Genomic DNA, 13,926 nt, shown 5'->3' on the forward strand with positions numbered 1-13,926 from the left:
CGGAATGTAGGATATGGTCTGCCATACACGTCCATTTGTTTCTCGCTTCCCATTACGATTGTCTGGCATTTCACGCTGCAAGAAACTCCCACCACATCCACACAAACGCAGTCGAGGGAATCGAAGTGTTCATCCGGAGGAAGCCATTCCATGCACGGTATGAAACATTGCGACGTCAACACACTCTGACAATCTCTAGGGATGGAGAGGAGAATGCCGTTCCGCGAGTCGTGCCCGCTTTTTCGGAGGGTTACCTTATCATTCTCATTGTTTATCTCTCGCGTGGCGAAGGAGAAAACACGATTTGAGTTCGTTTATCTCGTGCTTCGAGAAAGGTGGAAAGAAATGGGGAGGAATCGGGATTAATGTAAGCCCCAGTGACGTTGAATGATTCAGAGTTGAGGAAAGAAAACAAAAAAAAGAGACAATGGCGCATATGTGGTGCGAAACACAGATATCGATCATATACAAAAGGGGAGCGATTCCAGCAAATGCAACCGAGAGATTTGTGTTCCAGGGTGAGCAGAAAGCAAATGATATAAATAAGCGTTCGTAATCACATTTCGCGATAAGAAAAATGCAATTTGAGAATCGAAGCTGGAAAATATGTAGAAAAGGGCGAAAGCGAGAAGAACAAGGACATTAAGTGAAGCACGTGTGGTAAAGAGAGGGGAATCGATCAAAAAGAAAGGTCTGCAATACTAACAGTGGCTACCAAACGACGTTTGTGCTCCATGATGTGCAGAGAGCAAATGCAATGAATCAGTGTTTGTAATCACGTCTTGCGAAAATAAGACAAATTGGAAATAACAACAAGAAAATGTGCACGGGAAAAATAATATAGTATAAAGATGTGTTTGGTGGTGCTCTAAGGGGATCAACTTGTCGAAGCGCTCAAGTGCACAACGCTTGTATTTTTTGTATATCTTTCTATCTTTCAGAGCATTCCAAAGCACAACGCGAAGGTCTGAAAGAGTGCTTTCTCGGAAGGTCAATGTTCGGAACGACGCTTTGATTCGGAAATGGACTTGTAAATGGCTAAAGCGTGTCGTGAAGACCTCGTACTTGGGACCCGCCTTGAGTGTCTGGCGAAACGCGGCCGGCCTTCGCAACAGTTTGGTCCTTGTGGCTGTGGACGTTGTTTTGCCGTTATTTTACCATCGTGTTCTTTTACGGGCTCTATTTGTTTCTATTTTTATTTATTTTGCGCGCCCGAATTCTAGCAAGCTTTAGTTATTCAGTGTGACAGTTACAATTTATTCCGATCATTCGTAGGATATACAGAATTGAGGCGTGTGGTTGCTCACTTAAGCAATAATGTTAGGGTATTACACTTGTGAACGAGATGGCTTTTTATTTAAAGACGGAGAATTCTGCCGGCGTATTTAGAGGTCCCTAAAGGCTGATTTATGTATGTTAGGAAAATTGAGGACAACAAGACCAGAGAGGAAAGGAAGGCAAGGAAAATAAACATAAGTATTATGATCTGGGTATGCGCATGTTTATATGTCATAGTTGTGGTATAGGTTACAATACGTTTCATGCACCAAGTAAACGTAATTAGGTTATTAGGTCCACTCGGGGAATATCAGCAAAAATGTTAAAGTCTGAGTTTGCTGGGAAGAAAAAGGTGAAGACCCAAGTATTTTCACGAGACATACCTAGCGGTGGTTAGGAAGGTGAGCGTATGCTACCTTGGAGACAAGCTCTTTCTTCTCTGTATGGTTAGCAATATAAAAAGAATGCATTCCGTTGATTTTGGAGTACCTAAGTTGTCGCAGCGTGCGTCAGTGGTCAAACCAGTGTGGCTCATGTGGCTATTGGTGAATGCTGTGTGGAGGTGAAGTTCTACACTAGTCACTTTGATCCATGTTAGGAGTGAAGTACTTACTGTGGCCTCCAAGGAATTTGAAGCTCGAAGGTAACGACCTTTAAAAAAGCCGTTAGAGAATGTATTTTTTGAAGTGAAGATACCTTAGTCTAAATTTTTACGTAGTTGTCGTCATCGTAGTTTTTGTAGGAGACAAAGAAGAAGACGCAGGAGAAAAAAATGGCAGCATATCCACGGAGTGAATGATGGAGAGAGGGCGAAGAATTCGTCCGTCCATTCGTTCTTGCTTCCGTCCGTCCATGCGTCCGTCTGTGTGACCGTCCATGCGTCCATCTGCCCGTCCGTGCGTGCGTCTGTTCGCGCATCCGCCCCTACGTTCTTCCATGCATCCGCCCCTGCGTCCGTTCATGCGCACATCCATGCATCTGTCTGTGTGTCCGTTCGTCTATCAATTGAACACTCCAAGTACCACCATCTCACATCTTTTCATCATATATTCCCCATATAGAAGCACCGCCATGCAGCGGACATTTCAAGGACTAAACGAGAGGTGGCACACGCACACTTTCTTACGGCTTGCGCTTCGGGTCTACTTCCCACCTTTAACCACCTCGAGTTCACGGTATATACTAGTTCACTGTATTCATGGCACTGCGGCCTAACGCTCGCTAAACCTTTCTAAAACCAAGGAGGTTACGACCAGCGAGTATAACGTAGCAACCTTTTTCTGTCAGATATTGCTCAATGTACATGCCTATGGCTACTAATGGGAAATGAGAGACAGGAGAATTCGGCTTTTACTTTCTTACGGCTTGCGCTCCGTATTTACTTCTTACCTTTAACCACCTCGGGTTCATTCATGGCATGTACTAGTTCATTGTATTCATGGCACCGCAGTTCAATGCTCACTAAACCTTTCTAAAACTAAAGAGGTTACACCCAGCGAGTATAACGTAGCAACCCTTTCCCTTCAGATAGTGCTCAATGTACATGCCAATGGATGTTAATCAGGATCGCAGCGTGCGCGCTAATTAAAAGCCGAATGCTCCTTCTCTCATTCCCCATTAGCAGACAATGGCATGTACATTGAGCAGTATTTTTTATTGTTCAACAATGCACAAAAAAGTCTCTCACCGGCGCCACCTTGGAGGTTAAAATGTTATACTTGTTACATACTACAACGGCTACGAGGGATGAACAGGTGTCGCTATAAGGAGTTTCGCCCCTAAAAAGAATAAGCAGTTGTAGTAGTAGCAGTATTAAGCTTTTACTAACGTGAGTAACATTTCTTCAGAAATATCTCACCATAAAAGGATTTCTGTTTAACCACGCTAACTTGTCCAAGGTAACGACTGTATTGTCGGCTCTGAACGAGTGAAAAACAATTATTGTACTCCTTACGTTATTAGGTGCGACAACGCCGAGCCTGGCCCCGGCGGCGAGCTCCGGAAAACTTGAGGAGAGACGCGGGAAAGAGACGCCGACGAGTCATTGTCTTTCGTCTCATTGGTTGACTAAGTACACCTGATTGGTTGGCTTTATTCAATGCACCCATTCGAAATAGCCTGACCCCAATCTTTGCACTCTCATTCACTTGTCTGCTCTCAGATTTGTTGCCCAGTCTGCCGAAGTGGTACAGTGGTTACGATTCACGGCTTCTGACCGAAAATGTCTCGGTTCAATATCAGCCGGTGCGGTCGCATTTCGATGCTGGCTAAACAACAGAGGCCCGTCGACGGTGCAATGACAGTGCACTTTAAGTTGCACTGGACGGTTAATGTTTCCGGAGCACTTCACTAAGGCGTCCCTCGTGATCATATCGTGGTTGCGACACGTAGAACTCAGAAGGTTAGGGTGATTAACTTTAATGCCCACTCATTTGTTTATTCACTAAACTTATTTCACTCGATCACATGGTCACCGATGTATTAGTTATTCTTTCGCTCAAGTATATTGATTCAGTCAGCAAGTGGTTTCATCCACACAATCTCATCAACTAACACATTCGTTCATTCAGTAGCCCACAGCCCACACGTGCTGTGCGCTGTCTGAAAAAGTGACTCACTCACTCACTCACTCACTCACTCACTCACTCACTCACTCACTCAATCAATCAATCAATCAATCAATCAATCAATCAATCAATCAATCAATCGATCAATCAATAAATCAATCAATCACTTACTCACTCACTGCAACGATTGCAACCCCATCCTTGAATGAGGGTGGCGATTTGGGCTTGTTGGTATGGTTGCATGATGATGGATGGTAGCGCAGACAACGAACACGGACAAGAGAGTGTTGTGTCTATGTGCCTTCTCTTGTCCGTGTTCGTTGTCTGCGCTACCATCCCCCATCCTTGAAGCCTCAACACTGACGGGGCTCACAGCTCACCCGAGCCGGAGAAACAGAGGCGGGAGGATAACTCAACGTTCGAACCCCAAGAGAGAAAGATGGACCGAGGAGAGAAGGGAGCAGAGTGAAGAAGCGGAGGGTCGATTCGGTGGAGAGGGCGCAAAAGAAGCGCGCGCCAGCGTCGCGTCGGTCTCGGGGCCAGAGTCGCCCGGGAAGAGCCCGGAAGAGGATTGCAAAACTTTAGCGCCTCCCGGTGTTGAAGGAGGAGCAAAAAAAGAGAAGCGACGACGCGCGACCGCGCCGCTGGGTTTGAACTCGAGCTTGGCACTGACGCTAAGCGCTGAAACCGCGGTGTCGTGACGTTGTCTCGTCTTAACTGCTCGGAGCGGACTTCGTCTACGTGAGTTGTTTGTTGGATACCCGCGTGCGAACTGTGGTGGCCTTTGTGTTTGACGTGTCACTCTTTCTCCGATTCTTCGCCCGAAAGGAATTTCGCGGTGTCCCACTTGGGCAGCAGTCAAAACAAATACGTCGCAAGCCTTGCATCGTCATCATTGACTTGTGGGGTAAGTTATCCATTAGGAATAATTCCTCTTTTTTTTTTCCGCTCATGAGTGGCTCACAGTCAGTTTCGCGTACCGTCTGGGAACTGGGTGACTTGAAGTGATTTGTCAAATATAAGATGTATCGCTAGTGTTAGCTCTAGGATAAACAAAGTGAATAGAAAGTTAACCGAAAGGTTTAGGACGCTAGTAAAGTAATGCCTGGTTCTCCTATTAGTAAATTCGGTGTGTGATATTCATCCCAGTTGGTGAAGTATCTGAAAAAAAAATCATGTAGTGTGCTCGAGCCTATCAACATTAATTTGTTAACTTGTGTTATGATTCCTGTTAGTTTTATCTCACTAGATCAGAAAACTTACTAATTGTTGATTCGCTTACATAAAAAAAAAAACACGAAGGGCTTTTACAAGAAACTTTTTGACGGGTCAGTCTTCAACAGTTATATTACCGCAGAGCTACAGCAGACAAATATATGTATAGCTTCGCTTGCCACGCAAAAACATATTACACAAATAAATAAATAATTAAATAAATAAATAAGTAAATATTTACCTAAATAAAACATATACACTGCGAACAGATGATAAAAACAACTTAAAGAAATAAATGATTTATATATTATTATAGCTTTATGTAATATTATTCATTTTTATAATAATATAAAAAGAAATATTTTAAAAGGTGACGCGCGTGGAAGTTTCTAGTGAAGACTAGCACCTCGTGAATGGTACTTATTTCGAAACACTCGCTTATCGTTCTTAACAATGAATCTCTCTCACACAGTAATGCAAGTGCTGCCAGTAGCATGTCACAGGTGAACACTTCGATTTTTTTTGGAGACGCGAAGTGACCAATGGTAAATTTTATTTCTTTATATTAGTCCCCTCAACGAGAAAACTGGGGGATTCTTAAGGCTCGCTCTTAAGAGTGGAATGCGAAAGTGATATTCCGTCTCTAGCGCGTACTTTAAACACTTTGCGCATGAAATTTCTTCGAACTTGCTATGCACTAACTACGCTTCGAGAGAATAGGAGCAGTGTCGTGCGTGCCTTTTGCAGTGGGCGACCTGCTTTAAAGCACGAAGTCATTGTGATGATCACACGTTCTCACACCTGATGGCAATGTACAATTGTATCATGCATCACTACTGCAATATTTCATGTATTGAAAAGCATGTGTACAGGACGCATGTTTGTAACGCATGAAAGTTACTTGGACTGCGTTTCCAAGCAAAGGAAGTTGTTTTCACTGCATCACAAGTAGGCGCGTTCCTGTGTGGTCGAAAACCCGGTTGTCGCACTAATTACCCGTGTTCGATCCTTACCTCGAGCCCGGAATTTCGTTATTATTCATTTTGTTTGCATCCTTTTCAATTTTTGCTCTCAACCAACGTCACCAGAATTTCTGTAATGGTTATTCAGTTTTTATTCTTTCGTACATTGCTTTGTTATGAATATTTTTGTATGTATTTCAGAATTGTCATTATATTTGCTGTCATGGACCACATGCGTGTTTCTTTTTGTATTGTCGCTTTCCGCTGCCTGTAAATTTTGTAATTTTTCTAAATTTGTAGTTAAGATTTTTTTCTGGGTGAAGGGGCCAGTCAAGCTGTGAAATGCAGCTTATTTTCCCTTTGCACCAAACCACGTATGCAGTGTAATTTTGTGTACTTGTCACGTGGTTGAATAAACTCAAACTCAAACGCAAACATGATAATCATGAGAGGCGTGTCATGTAACAACATGACTACATGCTACGCTCATGACGCATTGCGGCCGTTTCGCTAGCTTCACATATGCCAAACCTGGCATTAAGTCACGTGAATGGATGACGAATGTGCAAACATGATAATCACGATAAACGTGATAATGGTGTAAACACGATAATCATAAGATGCGTGTCATTTAGGAACGTGACTAGATGTCGTACTCGAGGTGTCAATACACTTCGACGTGGCGTTCGTCACGGCGATGCCACGCCAGGCGCCAATCTGACGGCCATACACTCTCAGGCGCGCGCCGCGCTGCGTTGCTTTGACACATGCGTGTCTGAGTGCGCCCGGGCGTCCCTCCACCAGAAACGGAGGCAGAGGCAGTGCTGTCCGGGTAGAGATGGATAACGTAATCGGCGCGAAATGCAGCACGTTGCATTTCGCACCGGTTGCCGCCGGGCCGCGCCGACGGACGCCGGTCGCACCTGGCGTCAGACTATGGAGTGCTCGCGTTTTGCTAGCGTAGCGTTGCTGCGCCAAGAGTGTGCGCGTCAACGTTACGTTGGAGTGTATCGGGCCTTTCGCTAGCTCCACATATACCAAATTTGGTGTTACGTAACGTCAATGGATGACGAAGGTATATGACTGGTGCAAGCATGATGACCATGACACGCGTGCCATGTATGAATATGATAACATACCACACTCATGATTCGCTCGCGGCTGTTTCGCTCGCTTCACATACACCAAATTCGGTATGACGTGACGTGAATAGACGAAGAAGGTAAATAACACGTCAAAACATGATAATCATATGCGTGTCATGTACACATGACTACATGCTACGCTCATGGCGTGCTCGTGGCCGTTTCATCATTGCCACATATACTAAATTTGGTATTACGTGACGTGAATGGACAACGAATGTAAATGACAGGTCCAAACATTATAATCACGATATGCGTGTCATGTAAAACTTGAATACATGCTACGCTCACAGCACGCTCGTGGTCGTTTTGCTTGCTCCACATATACCAAATTTCGTATCAGGTGACGTGAATGGATGACGAAGGTAAAGGACACGTCAAAATATGATAATCATGACATGGAAGTCATGTACGGCATAATTTACCTCCGCCTCGTATTGTTGCACTGATTCTAAAGTGACATATCGATCTTCTTCATTCGTGCATCACATATCACCGATCGCCACTGAACGTTGGATCTGCCAATTTTTTTTTTTTAGGATCGAGAACGTCTTATCTAGTGAAAGATATTCAATTCAACATGTTCATAAATGTATTACGTCATCGCACGTAAAATATCGCTGAATAATTATTATCTGTATATAAACTCACTCGAAGGATGTGACCATCGATTTTTTACGGTAACCTCTACAAGTGCCCGAGTCGCTTAAGTCCTCTTCCGGGTTAACGCAATTATCTCAGTCTGGCTGATAAGACGCGCCGCAAACACTTAAGCATTACGCGGGCTTATGAAAATTTTCTTAATGTCACCGAGTGCAAACATGGGCGCCCACTTGTAGGTCTAATGCAAATCATCCCTAACCTAAGGTATAGGCTGGTCGGAGTGTGTTCACATCGCACCACGACATAGTGTGGGCGTACTTCGGCGTGACGGCACATTTCGTCTCCGCCCGCAGCACTGCTAACGAAGTTTGCAATCGGGTCTTCACTGTTTACACAGTAGACACGTTGTTCATTGCACTGGAGCTGTATGCTTAACTTCCGCACAATTAGCATAGACTGACTTCACAGGTTCGATAAAGTAAGTTGCACATATGCGCAAAAATGTCCTCTTACGCAATGGTAACTGTAAATGAAATGCCCGTCATCGTCCGTTGGAATTTTCAGTTGGCTGACCCTCTGACCAAGAGCAAGCTCAATTTCGAAACATACGTCGTGGCATTAAACATTATTATATTACCGTAACGTCTGCCTCGTGAAGCCTTTGATCATTGGGTGTCTTGTTTTTGCATCGCTCCAGGGAGTACAACGATACCAATAACCAATACATCGATGCATCAGGGCTTAACGTTTCGTGATTACAAGACGAAACCATGGCACAATCACGTCAAACTTGCCGAACAATCATGAGATTTGACGAATTCAATACTCAGCAGAAAAATAGTTTCAGAAATAAACGCTGCGATCAACAGCCAACAATAAACCAGTTTCTTAACAGAATCGCTGACCGCTGCGGTGGAGCAGTGGTTATATGGTGCTCGGCCACTGAACCGTAGTTCGCGGGTTTAATCTTGCTCGAGGCGGTTGCGCTGCAGATGGAGGCAGAATTTCAAGGTCAACGTACATGTGTTATAAACTATAGGATCGAAATTTCCGGAGACCTCCACTACAGCAATCCGTGCGAAATCAAATTTTGGTTTTGGCACGGAATACCCAGGATATTATTAGTAATTGAATCGCGAAATTATATACGCGTGTCAAGGTGCAACATCTTCACAAGGAGTCCGAAAGGAGGAGTTGTGGGAAAATGTCCGATAAAAATCACACAAAGCAACTTTATTCGGCACACGAATGAATTGCCTATACAAATTTGGACTGTACAGACATGTACAATTAAACTAAACTAGTAGAAATATGTGAAAAAATATCAATAAAGACATTGCAAGAACTGAATAATACACCAAATAATGTGAAAAAAGCAAGGCATGTTCATAAATTATGGTTTTTTTTTTAGTATATATAGTGGTATAGCGAATATTCTGTGTTAGGTTCGTATAAGCGAAAAAGCTTTTTTGTCCACGCAAATTCATTTGCGCTTCTGTCACAATTGCTACGCAAGAGTTGGAAGCAGCAAATAATGCACCTTATACTTTTCTTGGCGCCTTTAGTATCGTGCTGTCATTAGGAAGTGTCTTAAAATGAGCCGGTCGTCGGTGCGTTTCCTTTACTTCCGCTTTTCTATGAGGTGTACGACCAGAGGAAACGTGTGCTTAGATGAGTAACTATGTGAGTGTCAGAAAAAAAATTGCGAATTCTGATCGCCAATATTTTTAGTTCTCATCTGTGAGATCTCAACAATTTGAGGAAGGAAATGGAAATTTGTATTTCACTTCTACAGCGAAAGCTGTTATGGAGGAGGAGGAGGAGGAGGAGGAAGGGAAGAAATGAAAGGCAGGGAGGTCAACCAGACGCACGTCCGGTTTGCTACCCTGCACTGGGGGAAGGGGTGAGGGGATGAGATCACAAGAAGGGTCGCGTGTGCCGTAGTTGTCCGCCGCCGCCTCCGGCGTCCGTAACCACAATCACAGAAAATAAGACACAAAAGAAGCCCCAGTGACGCGACGGGATTCGAACCCGGTCCTCCTGCGTGCAAGCGCAGTTTTCTACCACTGAGCCACACCGGTGCTTTGGACCTCTTCTTCTAACTGACATCAGGCAGGCTACTTGTCAGCAAAGCAATTTCGTTAATACAAGAAACAAAGCGTCTTATAACAGCCAAATGAACAACGAGAGAGAGAGAGAGAGAGATAAAGATGCAAGGAAAGGCAGGGAGGTTAACCAGATGCACATCCGGTTTGCTACCCTGCAATGAACAACGAAGTAACATACAATGAAAATTGGGCAACGAGTGGTTCGTCGAAAAGTTCCCACCCATTACGAAAACTTGAGCCGCAATTATTCATCGTCGTCAGCCACAGTATTGAGCAGTTGAACAAAATTCATTGCACGTGTGTAGCAGGCACCACGCTTCTCCAAAGAATGACGAAAAATGGCATGGTTATGCTTCCTTACTACACAAAAATTACGATAATGATTGGGGAAGTGGGTAACATTCAAGTGTTCTTGTAATCGTTTAACCAAGGAATGTTGAAAAAAAAAAAAACCTCTAGAAAGGCCGCTCTTCATGCTTTCGATGTCGCTGTGCTGCGCGTTGCGCACAGGCCTAGTGGTTGTTTTTTTTTATAAAGCTCTAAGGCTTTCGTCAAGAAAAAAACCTATTTCTAGTTTTAGACCTGGGTTTTATATTCCAAGTAATGTATGGGACATCTGATATTTCTAAGCATCACTATGAAAGTTGAACCATAACTTGGAATACCCAACTTTTTGCCTGAAAATGTAGCAATTACTTTTGTGAGGATTTACAATGCCCACGCGATTATTTCAAGGGCTCGCGAATTACGCAACCTATCATTGGAGAAGAAAAGGTATCAATTGATATCTCCGTTGGAAGGATCCTGGGACAAGCGTTAGTTTTATTGTAGCTCTCTCTAAAAGCTGTAGGTGTGCGTCGCCATTTCAGTTACGATTTGATGGCATTGTGACAAAAAGAGTTTTGTTGAATCAGCCACTTTTAAGAGACATTAGACTTATAAGGGCCATGGCACCCTATTTTCGCTTATTTTATAATTGTCACCTGGATTTTATTTTTTGGGTGGTTACAAAAAAAGCTGGCAAAACTTCAGCACATTCGGTGAAGTATTTATTTTATAGTGAGCACTTTTATACACTCGCGAGTTGCCTGACAGTCTGACAACATTGACACATTCGTGAGCAGTGACGTCAAAAGTCACTCGTCTTGAAAGTGTCTGTATTGTGGTAAACTCTCAGCTGCACGAGAAATAAAGTGATTAGACCTTTCTTCAGTACAGCATTAAGAATTAACAGTCTGCACCGGTTGAAACTTAGGAAGACGACCATTACACCGCTAGATGAAGCACATGAAGTCGGACACACCATGGAAAAATGGCGGTTGCCGGTGGTAGGCGGGGCTTATATTCAGCGACTTCAAGGGCTCACATTGCAATAAAATTTTCTTTTACGGTCTAATATTATTACAAATACCAGCTCAACAGAACCTTTACTTTTGTATTTCACTTAAAACCACACTTAGGTGGGTGAACCCGTCATGGCCCTTTTAACAACAATGTTTGATCACACAGTGAAAATGCTTTCGTACACAAGCTTTATACATTGCGGCTTGGCATACAGGTAATTTTGATATGTTAAAAAATCACTAGTGTAAGAGCGCTGATTATAAAAAAAAATGTGAACATATTCCGAAAGTAAAACACAAGTATACGGTGTATTCGAATAACTTAGCGTGAAATAACCTTCATGTTATTTCTCAGTCGCAATGGGTATAGAAAACTGTAGATAAAGATATAAGACATCAGTATCCATAAAAATAGGGGTAAATTTATTGTTTTTTCATTGTTACTTAAGATATTATTTATTCTTATTCACAAGTTCTTGTCAATCACATATAAATAGATTGTTCAAAAAGGAGCCCTAATTCCAATGGCTGAAAAAACTTTTCCGTGAGAAAAACGAAGTGAGTTTCCGTAGGAGCACGCCATTTTTTGGAAGTGTATGGCAAACAATCCCGCCCTTCCTCCCTTCATTTCTTCGCGCACAAAAACTAGTTTCATTTGCAAATTACCTGCACTTGGTCCAGCTCTCACCTTATCGCAAAATTATGCTTCAGCTTCTTCCGTGATCTCACATACTTTTTTATATAAATGTTTTAAAGCCACTCTAAAATGATTTTAGATTGCCTTCTTTAAGAAGCGCATTTTTGAACACTGTCTCTTTCATTTTCCTACGTTAAAAGGTATCCTAGTGTACCAACACTTTGAGTGCGAATTACGTCACCATCGCCTAAATCTTCTTCCAAGTATCATCCGCGCGGGGATAGTTCTCAACAGTACAGAGGCTATGCAACGGTTCTTAAGAATTCATTTTCGCGTTACTCGCACACGATGCGAAAGCCAATTTTAAAACAAAACTTGGGAATACCTCGTTCAGCGGTCTTCAAAGACACCATAGAGTCACTTTGCAGATTTTACTTATGGTTGTCCGTTTTTCTCGGCTTAACTTTAACCTCGCGTGCTTTCTTTCCACGAAGTCACATAATTGCCTCTTCGTTCCCGTGTGGTTAGGCTTCACCACCACGTGCCCGGAAGATGGATGACACGCCCAACTCTCCGGTAAAAACTTGGATTTAAAATTTTTTTGGTTACCTTTTTTGTGAAACGAATGCACAAAAACAAAAGAAGCATTAATATAATTTTATACAAATTGAGAGCTGGAGAACTTGCCGTAATTTTCAAAGGAAACGAGCTTTTATGAGAGACGGTATGAAGATGGAAAGAAGAAAAAAATTGTTGTATACGTGAAAAAAAAATTCTTAAAAGCAGGGTAACTTTTCTTGTTGATCATCCGACGTAAAACTTGTATTTGCACATCAAAATAACTAATACTCAACTGTGATTATAATGATTGTATTTAAATAGTGGGCAAACGCCCACTGACTGTCGTGTGATCCCTTTGATGATCACTTTTGCAAAGCGTAGACGCTTCGGGTGAGTGAACATGTGTGACTTATGGGCAATACTGTTGCATAGACAATTATATTGTGGTGCTTGGTTGAGGAATGTTAATATTCACCCATACATATGTTTTACTGTTTTGCGGTTATTGACAACTTCACTATGCAAACTATTATTTAGGCCAAGAGAAGTAGCCGGAGCCGAACGTAGTCACCAACCGTTCTTTAAATAGGTTCCTTATAAAAATGAACAGACCTATTATCAGACACAGTAAGCATGCCGAGAAGTCATAAAAACTTGAAGCACAATTTAGGAGACCATGAAAAGAAAAAAAAAGAACATGCCTTTACATTTACGAACATTGATGCCTTGCCTGTTAACCTAGTCAATATTAGCGTTTTATGTCCATTTTAACCGGAAAGCGGCTGGAAGCTTGTCTGATACTCCTTGCCTAAATAAACACAGCAAGTTATTTCTTTTGTACATAGATTATATGTTCTGAATATATTTAGAAATGACTGTTGTACATAAATTATATGTTCTGAATATATTCAGAAATGACTGTTCAACAATTTCTAAAAAAATTCGGATCGTTTCAAAATTAGTTATATGCCAGACGTCAATGCAGACAACAACATACAAAAGAATTGTAACTGCGCAATTTAGGTGGGATGAGACTTCAATTGTGATTTTTAAAACTGGCGTGACAGCTGTGGTAACACAAGCTGCGGATACAAAATCTGCAAGGTGTTTTAAATCTAGACGCAGGTTACATTTGAACTCAAATATAGTTACCAAATGTGCTTAGGTACTTTTTGTTTTAATTTTTCTACACACATACTTTTTATTAAAATCTGAAATTTATAAAGAAATGCGACTATGCGCAAGGCTAGAAACAAATTTTCTGCAGAAGTCTAACAAAAAATGTTTTTTTTTACGTTTGTCAATGCACAAAACATTCTCACTTATGAATATTTTTATGCTAAACACATAAATGTGACTAGCCCCGCTGCGGTGGTCTAGTAGCTAAGGTACTCGGCTGCTAATCCGAAGGTCACAGGATCGATTCCCGGCTGCGGCGGCTACATTTCCAATAGAGGCGGAAATGTTGTAGGCCCATGTGTTCAGATTTGGGTGCACGTTAAAGAAC

The 13,926-nt window shown here is 42.3% G+C and overlaps 2 protein-coding genes across 2 annotated transcripts in view; one reads left to right on the top strand and one right to left on the bottom strand.

Annotated features, from left to right (window-relative positions):
• The window catches only part of LOC119165267 (dermonecrotic toxin SPH), a 137,772-nt gene extending 133,734 nt beyond the window's left edge, over nucleotides 1–4,038 (bottom strand). The window contains exon 1 of the mRNA XM_075871343.1: nucleotides 4,017–4,038. The gene's annotated coding sequence lies outside the window, so the exon portion shown is untranslated. The remainder of the gene's footprint in view (nucleotides 1–4,016) is intronic.
• Nucleotides 4,039–4,416: 378 nt separating this feature from the next.
• Nucleotides 4,417–13,926, top strand: part of LOC119165748 (neuropeptides capa receptor) — a 98,904-nt gene continuing 89,394 nt past the window's right edge. The window contains exon 1 of the mRNA XM_075871344.1: nucleotides 4,417–4,752. The gene's annotated coding sequence lies outside the window, so the exon portion shown is untranslated. The remainder of the gene's footprint in view (nucleotides 4,753–13,926) is intronic.

The sequence above is a fragment of the Rhipicephalus microplus genome, chromosome 8 (assembly GCF_043290135.1).
Source record: "Rhipicephalus microplus isolate Deutch F79 chromosome 8, USDA_Rmic, whole genome shotgun sequence".
NCBI lineage: Eukaryota > Metazoa > Arthropoda > Arachnida > Ixodida > Ixodidae > Rhipicephalus > Rhipicephalus microplus.